This window comes from Falco cherrug, chromosome 1 (assembly GCF_023634085.1).
Source record: "Falco cherrug isolate bFalChe1 chromosome 1, bFalChe1.pri, whole genome shotgun sequence".
Taxonomy (NCBI): domain Eukaryota; kingdom Metazoa; phylum Chordata; class Aves; order Falconiformes; family Falconidae; genus Falco; species Falco cherrug.
In genome coordinates this window covers 42,721,616-42,735,593 of record NC_073697.1, presented here as the reverse complement: position 1 = coordinate 42,735,593, position 13,978 = coordinate 42,721,616, and the positions used below count along the sequence as shown (strand labels likewise).

The 13,978-nt window shown below is 37.5% G+C and overlaps 1 protein-coding gene and 1 long non-coding RNA gene across 3 annotated transcripts in view; one reads left to right on the top strand and one right to left on the bottom strand.

The window, feature by feature from the left end:
• LOC114016786 (uncharacterized) overlaps window positions 1–5,949 on the top strand; it is a 34,317-nt gene extending 28,368 nt beyond the window's left edge. The window contains exon 3 of the long non-coding RNA XR_003561449.1: window positions 5,808–5,949. This is a non-coding gene — a long non-coding RNA (uncharacterized LOC114016786). The remainder of the gene's footprint in view (window positions 1–5,807) is intronic.
• The window catches only part of CTNNA2 (catenin alpha 2), a 515,013-nt gene that overhangs the window by 68,300 nt on the left and 432,735 nt on the right, over window positions 1–13,978 (bottom strand). The gene's annotated exons all lie outside the window — the stretch shown is intronic.

Sequence of the window (13,978 nt, the reverse complement as noted above, 5' to 3'; positions counted from 1 at the left end):
CAATGAAATCAGCAGAGCAGGAATCAAGTTTTAGGCAACAGGCCATTTTATATCTTTCTCTCTTCTTATTGTACCAGGTCTAGAATGAAAGACTTGTATGTAAGAGGAATGATACAGCATCTGTGCTGGTGAGCAGAAAGCCATGTAGATTGTTTCCTTACTAGCAAACTGAACTAGCCATCTTCATTAGGTTTTTCACAAAATCTTCCCTCACTGTCAAGTGTTTCATGTCTTCCTCTATAGCTTGAAAGTAATCTCCTAAGAAGTCATGTAGAGAATGCAGAGCATCCAGACAATTAGCTCTATGTTTCCTTTCATCACCATTTCTTTTTCCATTTATTAACCATGTCCATTATGAATACTAGTAATCAGGCTCATCCATATACTCTAAGCTTTGCAAAATGAACAATCTTCGATGTCCTAACACATGGAATTTTGCTTTTTCCAACCCTAAACAAAACTCTGATGCCTTCACTGATACTGGGAAGTTACATATTTCTCACGTATCTTAATTGCTTCAGATCCTCATGTTTTTGTGCATGTTAAAATAATTTTAGTTCTCTGTTGGACCTCTTTATTTCTATGTGACTATCTGCCTCCGAGTAAAATGTCCATTAGAATGAGTATTATAACTTGGTCAGCTGAAATGTTTCCATTGAAAGCCTCATTCTGTAATGCACGCCTGAAGATCTCATCCAAAGATGTAGGTATCTACATGCTGTTGCTCTGGCACAACTTTGGGAACTCTGAACTTCACGAGTCTGAAGGCTGTTTGATTAAGATGAAGATAGGAGAGACTTAGAGAGACACCTGAATGAGATCTAGCAATCAGACCATGCCTCCAGACACTGCAGAGCTGCATCTCTGTGGCTTGGGTGCAGGTGGCAGAACATGTTCTACCAGCTCATACAATCCTCCTTGCAAAAATCCATTCCCAAAAGCTTTGTGCCAAGTCCATGAGTCTGCCATGGGTTTTACAAACAGCAATTCATGTCACCATGCACATATTGAGCTCATCAGTGATACTTATATCACAAGGGTACATTCTGGGATGGGGGAATACAAGATATTTTTTTTAATAATGCCAAAGTATGGCTCTTAATTCTAATCTACATTAAAACACATGTATAAAATTTGAAATACACTTCCTTGATATTATTTACTGTGCTTGAAGACATAACTATCACTTGGAAATGACTCATTAATTAGTTCAAATACCCCCATCGTTCCAATTTTCCTCCAGTCTCCCCCTGTGGTATTAATCTGTTCTCATCTCCAGTGCACATCGCCACATTAGCCCTGGTCCATCTGTTCTGCATAGAACCTATTTCACTTCAGAGTTATGTAGAACGTGATTTGCATACATCACGGTGCCAAAGCCCAGGGAAGAAATGAACCTAAGGCTTCAAAGAGTCTTGCAGGCATTTCCTAGTCAAGATTTTATCATAATGTTGTGATTTTTTATTTTCATTTCATTGTGAGACAAATGAGTTAGTCTGTTTGTTAACAGCCTTACAGCACTCAAGTCAAAAATGTTCTCGTAAGATGACATCTTCCAATTAATTTACCATTTTCTGTAGACACTTCTTTGCACACATCAAACAGACCACTTTAATCTTCATGAGTAACAAAAGCTAGGCAGGAAATAATTAGAATGCATTAACATGAGTGGAAATTACAGATCTTAAAAACTAGCAAATGGTATTAAGTTCAGCAAAACCCATCTTCCTGTATTTTAAATAAGTGGTTTTTCAGATTGTCCTTTAATTTTGTGATTATCTGTCCTAAGGCTTGAGATGCACTGTGTATCCTCCTTTTTCTCAGACAGCAGTGATAGACGTGACTGAAAGAGGCTAGGTGTCAGGAAATGGTAATCAAACTATTAAGCAGGTCTTTGAGTTCTTTAGGAAGAGATCATAGAAGACAATTAGTGAAAATAAAAAGTTATTTCTTTGCTGTCTCTGTTAATTAGTCATTAGAACCTGATGAGGTAATATTTGGATATTGTAAAGTGCCATGGGTTTCCAAAGAAGGATGCAGACATAACCAGAAAAATTGTTTTTCTCCTTTTTTTATAAAATAATTTAAAATTCAGTACATTGTTTTGGATGTTACTATCAATACAGAAGGAGTACCAACGTAATCTATGGCTACATTAAATATGCATCAAAAAAAGCATTACATTTATGTTTATTTTTTTTTTAAAAAAAAGATACGTATCATGTATAATCCTAATCTAAATAGTTTTTGTGCTATATTTCAAATCTTGCATATAACCCTGTATCATCAGCAGTCAGAAAGCAATAATATTTTGACAGTTCTGCAGGGAGTATGCCAGCCTGTACCATGGGAAGATCTCATTATGTCAAATAAGCATAGAGATAAGCAAATTCTACAAAGGTAGATCCAATCTGGATAAAATTGAATTTAGCACTAGAAATCAGAAATACTATGACTTTGCCCCAAACTTATTGTTAAAACATGCAAGAAATAGAAATTACATGCTAAAGCCTGTATTTCAGTACCATCATATAAGCATGGATTTGTGAAACAATACAAGTTTTAAGTGCACTCAATCATCAGATACGACGCTACTTAATTGTTTTGATTGAATTTGTTATCAAACACAATCCAGTTCCCATCAGTTGGTGTTCTTGGCCTAACAAGGTCCACATGCATGCTCCTAGTTGATGGAAACTGTGAGGTTAGCCTGCTATAAGTTCAGCAACTCCAGATATTTTTCCTGCCTAAAACTATGACCAAAAAAGCTTAGACCAAATTCCACCCCACTTAGCTGAAACACTTGTTTGGGTGCCAAACTGATCTCTTTGGATAACAGCTAAAAAGAGAAAGGCACTTCCAGAGACTGTTTCAGGTCTTTGGCTGATTATCTCATCCTCTAGATGTGTCTAGTTTATTATTTAAACTTAGATTATAGGTGGCCTTGATGATTGTTGAAAAAGGTAACACAAATAAAAGAGGTTTTAATGGTGCATTATAACTTGTTTTGCATGTGTGTATTTGCAACATGTTTTGTGAAGAACTCAGAGTTTTCAAGGTTGGGAATTCATTTAATATGCCATTTCTGAGTTGGATGGAGCAGTAGTTTGGAATGGAAAAGAAAAAGGCTGTATGTTACTGTAGCTACCAATTTGCCAAAACTTTGATTTGACAGCCTTTACGCTTCAAGTGCTCTGTCTCCACCAAAGCATTGAAGAGGAGGTTTTATGAGAAGCTGTGGAAGCAACCAGTTAATTAATTTTTCTTTTTTTCTTATTTTTTTTTTCTGTTTACTAAGTTCTTTGAGCATACTGAATTCACTGATTGCCTAAACAGAATTTAAGTTTGTATTAAGATCAATGTGAACTGTCGGAAGAGTAATTATATGAATGAATATATTTTAAATATCAAAATCAATGAACTGTGAATCATCCTCAAAATGCATGAACTTAGTAACAGTGAAACCGCTGTGTAGGTAAACATTACTGTCCAGCATTTCAAGTTTGCTAAGTTACTGTTATACCATCAAAACGATTGCCAATCACCTTAAACCTGTCCTACAAGAGCATGGAGAAGTAACGAGCAAGAAAATAAACACTCTAGATCCAGTGATGCTATATTTTTGTGCAATCACCAAAGCTGCTGACCCAATCCTAGAACTGGGGAGGTGAAAAAGTGTGTAGCAACTCCTTCATATTAATTTCCTATCACTGGCACCGATAGACCAAGATGCAGTTCTGCGCCTTGCTATGTATCTATCTTTAGTCAGGCAAATAGTTCCATTAGTTTCAGTTACCCAGAATATATGCAGGATCAGTCCAATAAAATGTCTTTGCATGTTTTCAGTTGTATTTCAGCCTCAAGCAGTTTTCTGCTGTGTAGCAGATGGGGGTGGGGAAAGACTTTGTTTCTAATGCAAATTTTTATTACCATTGTTGAAAGGACATACCAAGGACAGGTTTTATCTGAACATGCTTTTACATGGCAGGTGGAAGCCTAAGTACTGTATGGATAGGCAATGCCTGCACTAGTTTTTTGCTAGGTAGCTACTGAAGCATGGATTAGCATTTTTTTCATTGCTTTTGACATGCATACTACTTAAGACAGGGAAACTTTATTTCTGCCATAAAATTGCACACTCCAGGTTACAAAAGTCATCAAGGATCTTTCATACCAATTTAATTTATTTTTACACTGATGAAAATCAAGTGTAGTTAGCATTTGTTGTGACTATTTCCAATTTTGACTTCAGGTCTTTGTATTATTAAAGGGAACTATGACTACCAAAATGTATTGTCCTCTGGTTCAAACTTAAATTCAAACATTTAATGTGGCCACTCTGAATGTGATGTAAATGAAAGGGTCCAAAAAAGAAATCTATTGATTAGAGCAAAAATGTAAAAAAAAGGGAGAAGCATATGCTATAGCAAAGAGCAATACCAGCAGAAAGGCTGTAGAATATTGCTGCAAATGTATGTATTCTATTTTTAATTTTTTTCTTGTATCCTTTTTTCCCACCATAGATTGCTTAGAAGAAATTATACAAAAAAAAGAATTAATAAATAAATTAATAAATAGAATGCAATCTATTTATATCTTAGATTTCTATATTTTCAAGTATGGGATTTTTTTACTTTTGTTATACATGTCTTTCCCATTTACGTTACTTACTTTTTCACTGAGATAACCGATGCAAATACTAGGAATAAGACAATTTACAGCAAGTTATTTTTTTTTTTTAAATATAGAATAACTTAAATAAACCCAAGACACTGTCAAACTTACCTGTCTACACCACGCACTTGAGAAGCTGAAACTTCATCAGTTAATCAGCTTGAGTTGAAAGTGGTTTTAAGTCAGTCTTCTGTAACATTCACAGTGGACTAAAGCCAAGCAAATAATCACTTAATGTGTTTCAGCTGATGGGTGGTATCTTAGCAATTTGTAATTATTTATCCATCCACTTCGTAATTTATGCAGATATTGTTACAATCTCCCAATCCTTCAAAATTTTGACATATATTAATGTTGGTACTGCTGTAGGCAGCCCAGTGATATTCATGGAGCCACGAATAAGAGATTTTTTCTATTGGAGAGCACAGAGTTGAAGCTAAGTTACCCAAGATGTTCAACTTATTTATCCTCAGTCTGTTCACTCAAGCATTATATTATGAGCAAAACTCTATTTATCACTACACAGGATGTTTTTGCACATACGCAAACAAGTGCCAAAAATCAGAATGTCACTGAGAGTACATATTGCAGCAGATTTCTCTTCTTCATGCACTGCAGTGCCAATTTGAACTACCGTGAAAGTATTAGATTGTGGTCTCTTTCTCAGTACCTATTCCATATAGCATGGGGAGAACCTCATACTGGATAACATCGCCAGTTGTCACTCATTTATGTTAACTGCTCATGTAGTCTTCTCTATATAACAGATACAGTTTTAAGCTATTCACATGTACGTACATTCACATGTATAAAAAAATCGAATTGCATGCAGGTCAACAGCATATTCACTCATACTTACTACAGGAACAAGGGTTTTCCACTCACTCAAACTCCCTTTGGACTTCCTCCATATCAGATTTAGTTGAAAGAACTTTAGGAAGTTTCTGCTTTTGGTAAAGTCTGAAGTAAACCTGACTTGAAAAAATTTAGTGGGTCTTCGACTGAGATTTTTGAAAGACAAGAGTGTTAGAAGCCTCGTGTACTGAAAGCTTAACTCAAAATGCCAAGAACCTATCATGGGACAAATTCAGTGAAGTGCTGTTAATGCAGTCTGAATCTCCTCCATTTTCTAGGACCATTCTTGTGCATGCTATGGTTATCGCCTATACAATGGAATGGAAGTGAGATGAAAAATGAAACCACTTGAAAAATCCTACTTTACTATTTTCATAACTGAAAAAAAAACAAAAAACCCTTGGTTCATGCTCAGTTACAGAGATGCCAGTAAAGAATACAACAAAAGGGTATTGTATTATGTCTGATCCTTTACTTTTAATATTAGACAAGAATAATGATTTTAGATAGTAATAAAAAAGATATTCACTTGGAGTAAATACTGATTCTTTTTTTTTTTTCTTTCTTTCTCTTTTTAGATGGAATTTGACCATACAACTCTTTTTTTCCTGAAACAGGTCAAGTTTCTACACCACACTCACAATCCCCAACTGCAATAAACATGCCTGACTGAAAGCACAAGAAACCCCCTACTGTGGTCCAAAGACCTACTAAAACCAGGAGGTGCAATGCTAAGATGCATCTGCGATTTTACAACGACTTTCCAGGTCACTGCGATTTCTCAGCAGGATCAGCCCAAGCATTCTCTATGGAAAACGGGAAAGCAAACTGGTTATGGAAAAGGCAGGTGATTGTTTCAGAGCATTTTTCCAATTTACACACAAGAAAAACAATTCTGGAACTCTCTTAAATTTAATTTGTAAAATTATTCAAGCAATGCTGTTGGCCACATAGAGTAGAGTACTGCCCAGAACTAGCAACCTGCACCCTCAGCTAGAACAGGCTAAAGCTGTTCCATTTACACGTCCTCCTGTACACGAGGACCCAATGCCACAATTAAACATCAAGGCATGTATCTGTTAGGGGTTCTCTGTTCCACTCTATCTTTAAGTGACTGAAAATTCAGGGACTTTAGAATAGTGAGTCCAGATGTTAATTCCCAGAGCTGAAATCAATAGAAATGTTTTATGCTTGGACAGAAAATTCCCTTAGGAAATACAGATGATCCTCCCTCATTTCCATAAGAGTGTGTTTCTGAGGCATTCAGCTGGAATACAATTAATTTATAGTATTAGTGAGGAACCCGTATGCCTCCTGGCTGGCCAGCAAAGAGGGAGATGAGGGTAGCAAAAAGGGCTTCTCCTGAGGTTCACTCCCACAGGAGCTGGGAAGTGCAGCAGGCCACTCAGTTTCAGATATATGGGATCTCTCCCTGTGTCTGGCTCACTATAATTTCATAATTTTCTCTCTATACATGTGCATCCGTTGCTGAAGAAATAAAAAGCAAGCAGCTGTAGTAAACCAAGCAGAAGAGCAGGACTTAGTAAGAACATAGTTAAGACCAGATTCCTGTTTTAACTGGTCATGAGGCAACATAGCATTGTACTGATAAAACGCAGCATCTTTCTCCTACAATAAAGCAGCTTATAAAGCTCTAGGGGTTCTGTTCTCTATTGTCCATCCATTCAGGTGGGCCAAAAAGCTGATATTCTGTTCTAAACCACATAGCTAACATGACTGCTGAGTCTAGGTAGTATAGCCAGAGTTGATTAATTTCATTTACTGATCTTCTGAGTTACAGGTATAAATGTATGCATTGCAATGGTACACATTTATTTTCTTCCTTTCACAAAAAGCAAATGTAAAATGTCCATCTACAGGAATTCTTTCTGCATAGGTCAGAGACCAGCGACCCATCTCAGTGCTATTTTACCTCTGTTAGCAGAATCAGGTTACTTTTCTATTTCATTTGACAGCAGGTACAGGCTTTATTACACCATTCTTCCCTACCTGGTATATTCATACTGAAAAAAACCAGTGAACAAAGAATGTATAGGAACACCAAAAACTATAGTAATATCTCAGAAACAACAGACAACAGAACTTTGAACCAACAATAACTGTTATTCTCCAAAGGATGCAAAACCGCCAGATTTTCTTGTTTTGGTATACCAACAAACAAGGAAGAAATTCATGGTGTTCGTGTACTAATCCTTTCTGGTCAATCTGCAATCAAGGCCATTGCTATTACAACTCCAATGAATTATGATCAAACCTATACTGAAATACTCAAGGGGCAAGAGGGCAGTTGGTGTCCTATGGAAAGAAGATTTACAAGACTGCAATGTGTATGAGTTGATCCCATAAAACAATTTTGACAACATACTCCTGGCAGTGCTATAATTAATAGATATTAATAGCAAGTAGTTACCAAAGCAATCCATCTATCTAATAACAGTCCACTATTTTAGCAAACTATTCAGTGACAGAACATCTAGAACAGAGATGCATGCCTGACTAGGCTGTGATAATGAAATGTTAGTTATATTATCAGGAAGCTTTATTTTGACAACTGTTGAAGAAAAACAGGGTATTGTGGTAGGAACTCAACAAAGTTCAGGATAGGAACAGAAGCTCTGAAGATATCAACACAGTGTGATATTAAACACCCCAGGGTATAAACAAATCACAAATTGTAATTACTGTTCCCTAAAGAAATGTAGCTTGTGAGTTAGAACTAATCTTAGTTAGCTGACCAGTGCAGATCAGACTGAACTTGGCAGGGGACACAAAGAATAATAACAAGGGCTTCTACAAGTATGTCAGCTAGAAGAGGAACATCAAAGAAAGGGTACCCCCTGATGAGCAAGACTGGCAAACTGGTAACAACAGTGAGGAGGAGGCTGAGGTACTCAACAACATTTTTGCCTTATTCTTCACTGGCAGCCTCTCTTCACATACCTCTTGAGTGGATGGACTGCAAGGCAGGGACTGGGGGAACAAAGTCCCTCCCAGTGTAAGAGAAGATCAGGTTATTGGTCTTGGGAACTCCCTTAGAAAGGAGGATCCTGGTACTTAGTGAACTATCAGCCTCACCTCTGTGCCTGGGAATATCATGGAACAGATCCTCCTAGAAGCTATGCTAAAGCACATGGAGGACACGGAGGTGATTTGAGACAGCCGGCATGGCTTCACCAAGGGCAAGTCTTGCCTGCCCAACCTAGTGGCCTTCTATGATGGAGTGACTATGTCAATAGACAAGGGAAGACCCCACCTGCAGTACTGCATCCAGCTCTGGAGTCCTCATCACAGGAAAGACATGGACTTGTTGGAGCAGGTCCAGAGGAGGGCCACAAACATGATCAGAGGGATGGAGAAGCTCTTGTATGAGGAAAGGCTAAGAGAGTTGGGGTGGCTCAGCCTGGAGAAGAGAAGGCTGTCGGGAGACCTTATTGCAGCTTTTTAGTACTTAAAGGGGGCCTGCCTATAAGAAAGATGGGGACAAACTTTTTAGCAGGGCCCATTGTAACAGAACAAGGGGTAATGGTTTCAAACTAAAAGAAGGTAGGTTTAAACTAGATATACGGAAGAAAATTTTTACAATAAAGGTGGTGAAACACTGGCATAGGCTGCCCAGAGTGGTGGTAGGTGCCCCGTCACTGGAAACATTCAAGATGAGGTTGGATGTGGCTCTGAGGAACCTGGTCTAATTGAAGATGTCTCTGCTCGTGGCAGGGGAGTTGGACTAGATGACCTTTATAGGTCCTCTGCAACACAGTATGCTCCACGATTCTATGCATTTTAGGGCTCAAGCTGAGCAGATAAATAAAGAATTATAGAACAGTCTATTACAGTTTATAGTGATTGATAAGACAGGTGGGATCATCTTAAATTCTATGTAAGCATAGCAACTTCTTCACATGAAAACCTGAAATTGGATATGCAGAACTAGTCAGGCTGCTACCCTGCATTACTATCTATGTAAATATTAGTTTATTATCATTGAGGGTAAATGTACCTCTAGTGCTTGTACTTTGTCCATGACCCTGCCTTTGAGGAAGGTTAAGATTTCTGACTGGTGTGCTGGTCATCCCCTAAATTGCATGAAAGCCCACATCTGTGTCAAGATGAGTGTCTTGACCACTGAGGGAGAATTCAGCTTTATATTTTACTTGGCCTACTGGACAGCCTGGAAGCACTGGTCAGCACAATCATTTATGCAGCCACAGCTCATGCTGCATTTCTCCAGCCATCAAAGGAAATATAGGAGACATGGAAGGAGGCTTGAAGATAAGATGAGGAAATTAGTAGAAATGAAAGAATATGGGCATAGATAGAAACTGGATACATTACAAAAGTAGAAGTGTGATAAACCCTCATAAGGACTGGAGGAAAAACTGCAGGTATTTCATGAAAAGGAATATTGCTAGTGTGAAAGAAACTGAGATTATAATGGTAGAAGGCATGTAGAATGCAATTATTTTTTAAGAAATCAAGACTTATTAGTTCCCTTGCTCATAGGCAAAACCTTGTAAAAAACTGATTGCCTTCACAGGGGTGAGTGAAGACAGTTTTATTTAGAGCAATACTTTAAGGGGCTTACAAAGTTCAGACACAGATTGTTCTTGCATGTATCCAATTTTTCACAGACTCACAGCATGGCTGGGGTTGGAAGGGGCCTCTGGAGACCATCTAGTCCAACCCCTGCTAAAGCAGGTTCCCCTCGAGCCGGCTGCACAGAGTCACATCCAGGTGGGTTTTAAGGAGACCCCACAGCCTCTCTGGACAGCCTGTGCCAGAGTTCATGGTAAAGAAGTTCTTCCTCATACTTTGGAGGAACTTACTGTGCTTCATGCCTATTGCCCCCGTCCTGTCTCTTGGCTCTACTGAAAAGAGCCATTTTGTGCAATAAAAGCCTATTAAATATTTTTAAAATAATTTAATAATGGTTCAACAGAAATGCACAATTATGGCATCTGGCCAGAACAAGAATGTGTAGACAACGTAACCAAACTACATGTTCCCTTTTCTGCTCCTCCTGTCAGTATGCCTTAACCCTGGCATGGAGAGAGCTCGCACTGGCTCAAAATATCATTTAGTTTACTCCTCTGTTTAGTAGCCCTTTTTCGTGCTAATACATCCCCTTTTCTCTTGGAAAACTCATATTTATGATACTTACTTTTACAATATGAGCATCTGACACCAAGAAACAAAGACCCAGAGTATTTAACAGAAAAACAGTATGTGGATATAAGACATTTTCCCATTTCTGTATATAGAAAACTAGACAATCGATTACTCCTCCCTTTTTGTCCTATCACTGTATATCCGTACTTTTTGTATGACCAGAAACAGAGATGACTTTTTAAAGAATTGTTTAATAGCAGCTGCATTTATACCAGTATGCCAACTACAGCCAAGACAGACCTGAGCACATGCACACACTCATCCACCTTTTTCAACTGTAAACATAATCCTTAGCAGAGATTTAGCCTAAACTTACTGATCCATATAACACATGGTTTCTCTTATATCTTTTAGAATGATTTATCACTGAGAAACCTTACACCTTGATCTGTCCTTATAAGTAGGTAAAGGACAATGAGGTGAGAAAAACTGCATTACATTTAGTTCTCTTTCCTCCTCTGAAAGGGATATACATTAAAGTAAAAAACAAAAACCCACTCAATTATTCAATCTGCTGGAATTCATATCCTCAGATTGTATTTTCTCTTAATTTAAGATTGCATTCATACTTTTTTTTATAGAATTTTGGTTTTTGTTATAATACTAATAAAAATGTGGAAATATTAATCTTAGTTCTAAAGTAAATCATATGGTTTATTTGATTAAAAACTGTTATATTCTGACTCAGTCTTACATTTTACCCCAGTTCTCATGCATTTGCAGTTCTATGCATGAAAGCTGATTACCTTTTCAAAGGACCATTATTAGCTCATAAATATCCAAAACCATTTGAACAAAACCAGAATTATTTCTTGTGCATTAGAGTGCAGTTTCTGGCTTTTTCTTTGAGTCCTCCAAAACCCCATAACTGCCATATGAATGCAGCTCACATGCCAATAGTTTTTAATAATGAGGGTTTATATCAAGAACTCTTCACGGGACTTTTAGCATTAAACGTAAAATGGGAACAAACGTATATCTAAGAAATCAAAACTGACATCAAAATTCTAAACAGGACTGCAGACAGAGATCTTTAATTCACTGTGCTTTAATTTATGGTCCTCTTCCCGTGCAGAGATCAGGATAATAAGTCCATTGTCTCTGCTATTAGACTTAATGGCATTATCAGTATGCACCTTGGGCTCCTTTGCCAACTGCTAGTTCAAAGCCTGCAGCCAGTGGGTCCATGATAAAGCTGCAGAGAACCTCTCCACTGGTCCATCTTAATAATTTTTCAAGCTTTTGATTAATTTAATTCAAAGTAACAGATAAGTCTCAATGTCTCAGTATTAAATTTCTAAAATGTCAATGAAAACCAGCAACTGTTTTGAGGACACAAACCTTACTAGCCTCTTAATGCCTCACTGAGGAATGAGTTTACCTGATAGGCCACCCTGAGGAATTCAAGTAGTGAGAGATTTAATAAATTCCGTGTGAAAAGCTTCACCTGGCTCTGATACTTGACGAGAAAATACAAATCTCTAAGAAACCAGGATTCATAATGTCTACTGTTTACAGAACTGCTCGTCTAATAAAAGATATTACTTCTTCCTAGAAAACTACAGCAAGATTTGTACGTCTGACAAACCTTTAACTAGGAGGGAGGAGAGTTATTGTCTTTCTGAGGGGTTACACGTTGATTATGAGAAGACAGGTTTGGAGAAATAAGACTGTTTAGCATGCATTTGTAGGGACTCCTGACTTTTGTGATATGTTGAAACTAACACTGTTAATATCACTCTGGACATATGAAACCCTAGACTAGACTGAGGAGTTGCTCTGGAACTTTGGTTTCTTGTTTCTGCAAGAACCTTTCAGTAATTCACCTTTAAAATTAGCCGCAGGTAATTGAAAGAGTTATGAGAGTAGGTTTTTCACTTGTGATGATTAGGAAGCTACCCTTCATCATCCTGCAGGTCATCATTCAGTTTTCCAAGATCTGTCTTTAGATTAAACGATTTCCGAGATATCATCCTGGAACAGGGAAAAACTGAAAAACATAGGAAATGCAAGGACACATGCAATAAAATGGAGTATTATTAAGTCTTTTCTCAGGCCTATTCCATGCTATTTTGAGAAGCAGTAATTGCACCCATGAATATGTCCAGATAAGCTGATGGATGCTAACAGTACTTTTGTTTGGTTGGTTGGTTGGTTTTTTTACCCAGAGATTACCTATTTGTGGAGCTGGTGGGGAATAAGACCTTCCTACATCCTTCTTTAGAGGTAGGCAAATCAAGTTTCTTTTAATGTTGGCAACATTCTGGCTAAGTTTGATTAGTTTTGTCAGGAGACTAGATACCACAGGAACATCCGTTTGACTGTACCAATATTAATACAATATTACTGTGAGTTGTAGAAATTGGAGCTCAAAGGAAACTTGACAGATGATGCTCCTGTCTGAAGGCAGGATCAGCTGTACCTAAACCATCCCTGGCAGATGTTTGTTTCACTTAGTCTCACAAGTCTGTGTCGATACCAGTTGTAAGGATTTATATTCTTGTACATTAAACATTTAATTAGAGAAAACAAATAGCACTAGTGTGTGATGAGGTCAGATTTACTAAACAAACTGCAACAAGTGTGCACTAATCCGAGCTCAGGGCCCATTCAAATGCATGTTAGCAAGAAGAAAAACAAACAAAATACCCCCCAAAATAACACACACACCCCCCCCAACAAACCCATTTTTCTTTCTTCTGCATATTTCTCCTTTGCAGACTCAGTGCTAGCTGAAATCTGAATCTGAGCTATTAGATTTTGTGAGTGAAGAAATGAAGGAAAAAATATTTATCTACTGTACAGCAGTAAGGATATCTGAGTCCATTAGGACTATCTTCACATGCCTCTAATAAACTCACAGAACTTTAGTACCTTAAAAAAATGCAAACCAAAAAACCCCAAACCCTTAAAATGGGATCTACCAAGAAGCTTCATACATCAGTGTAGGTGACATTTTTAGCTAAAAGGAATTTTGACATTCCTTATTACTGTGTGCATTTCTTTGCTTGAAACACCACCGCAAAGGATTATTGGCTAAGTCTAAACAATTCATCTTGTAAATTAAATTTCTACATATTATCCAGGCACTTAAGGTATATTTATGCACTTGGAAGACAAAAGGGGAAAAAAAAAGATATTAAAATGTATCATTGAAGGATTTTTCTTTCCCTGACAAGTTATCTTTAGAACAGGTTCTGGTTCCTGTGATCTGTTTAACCCATTTTTATCGCTGTCTATGCTCACATGTCTGCAGCATCTT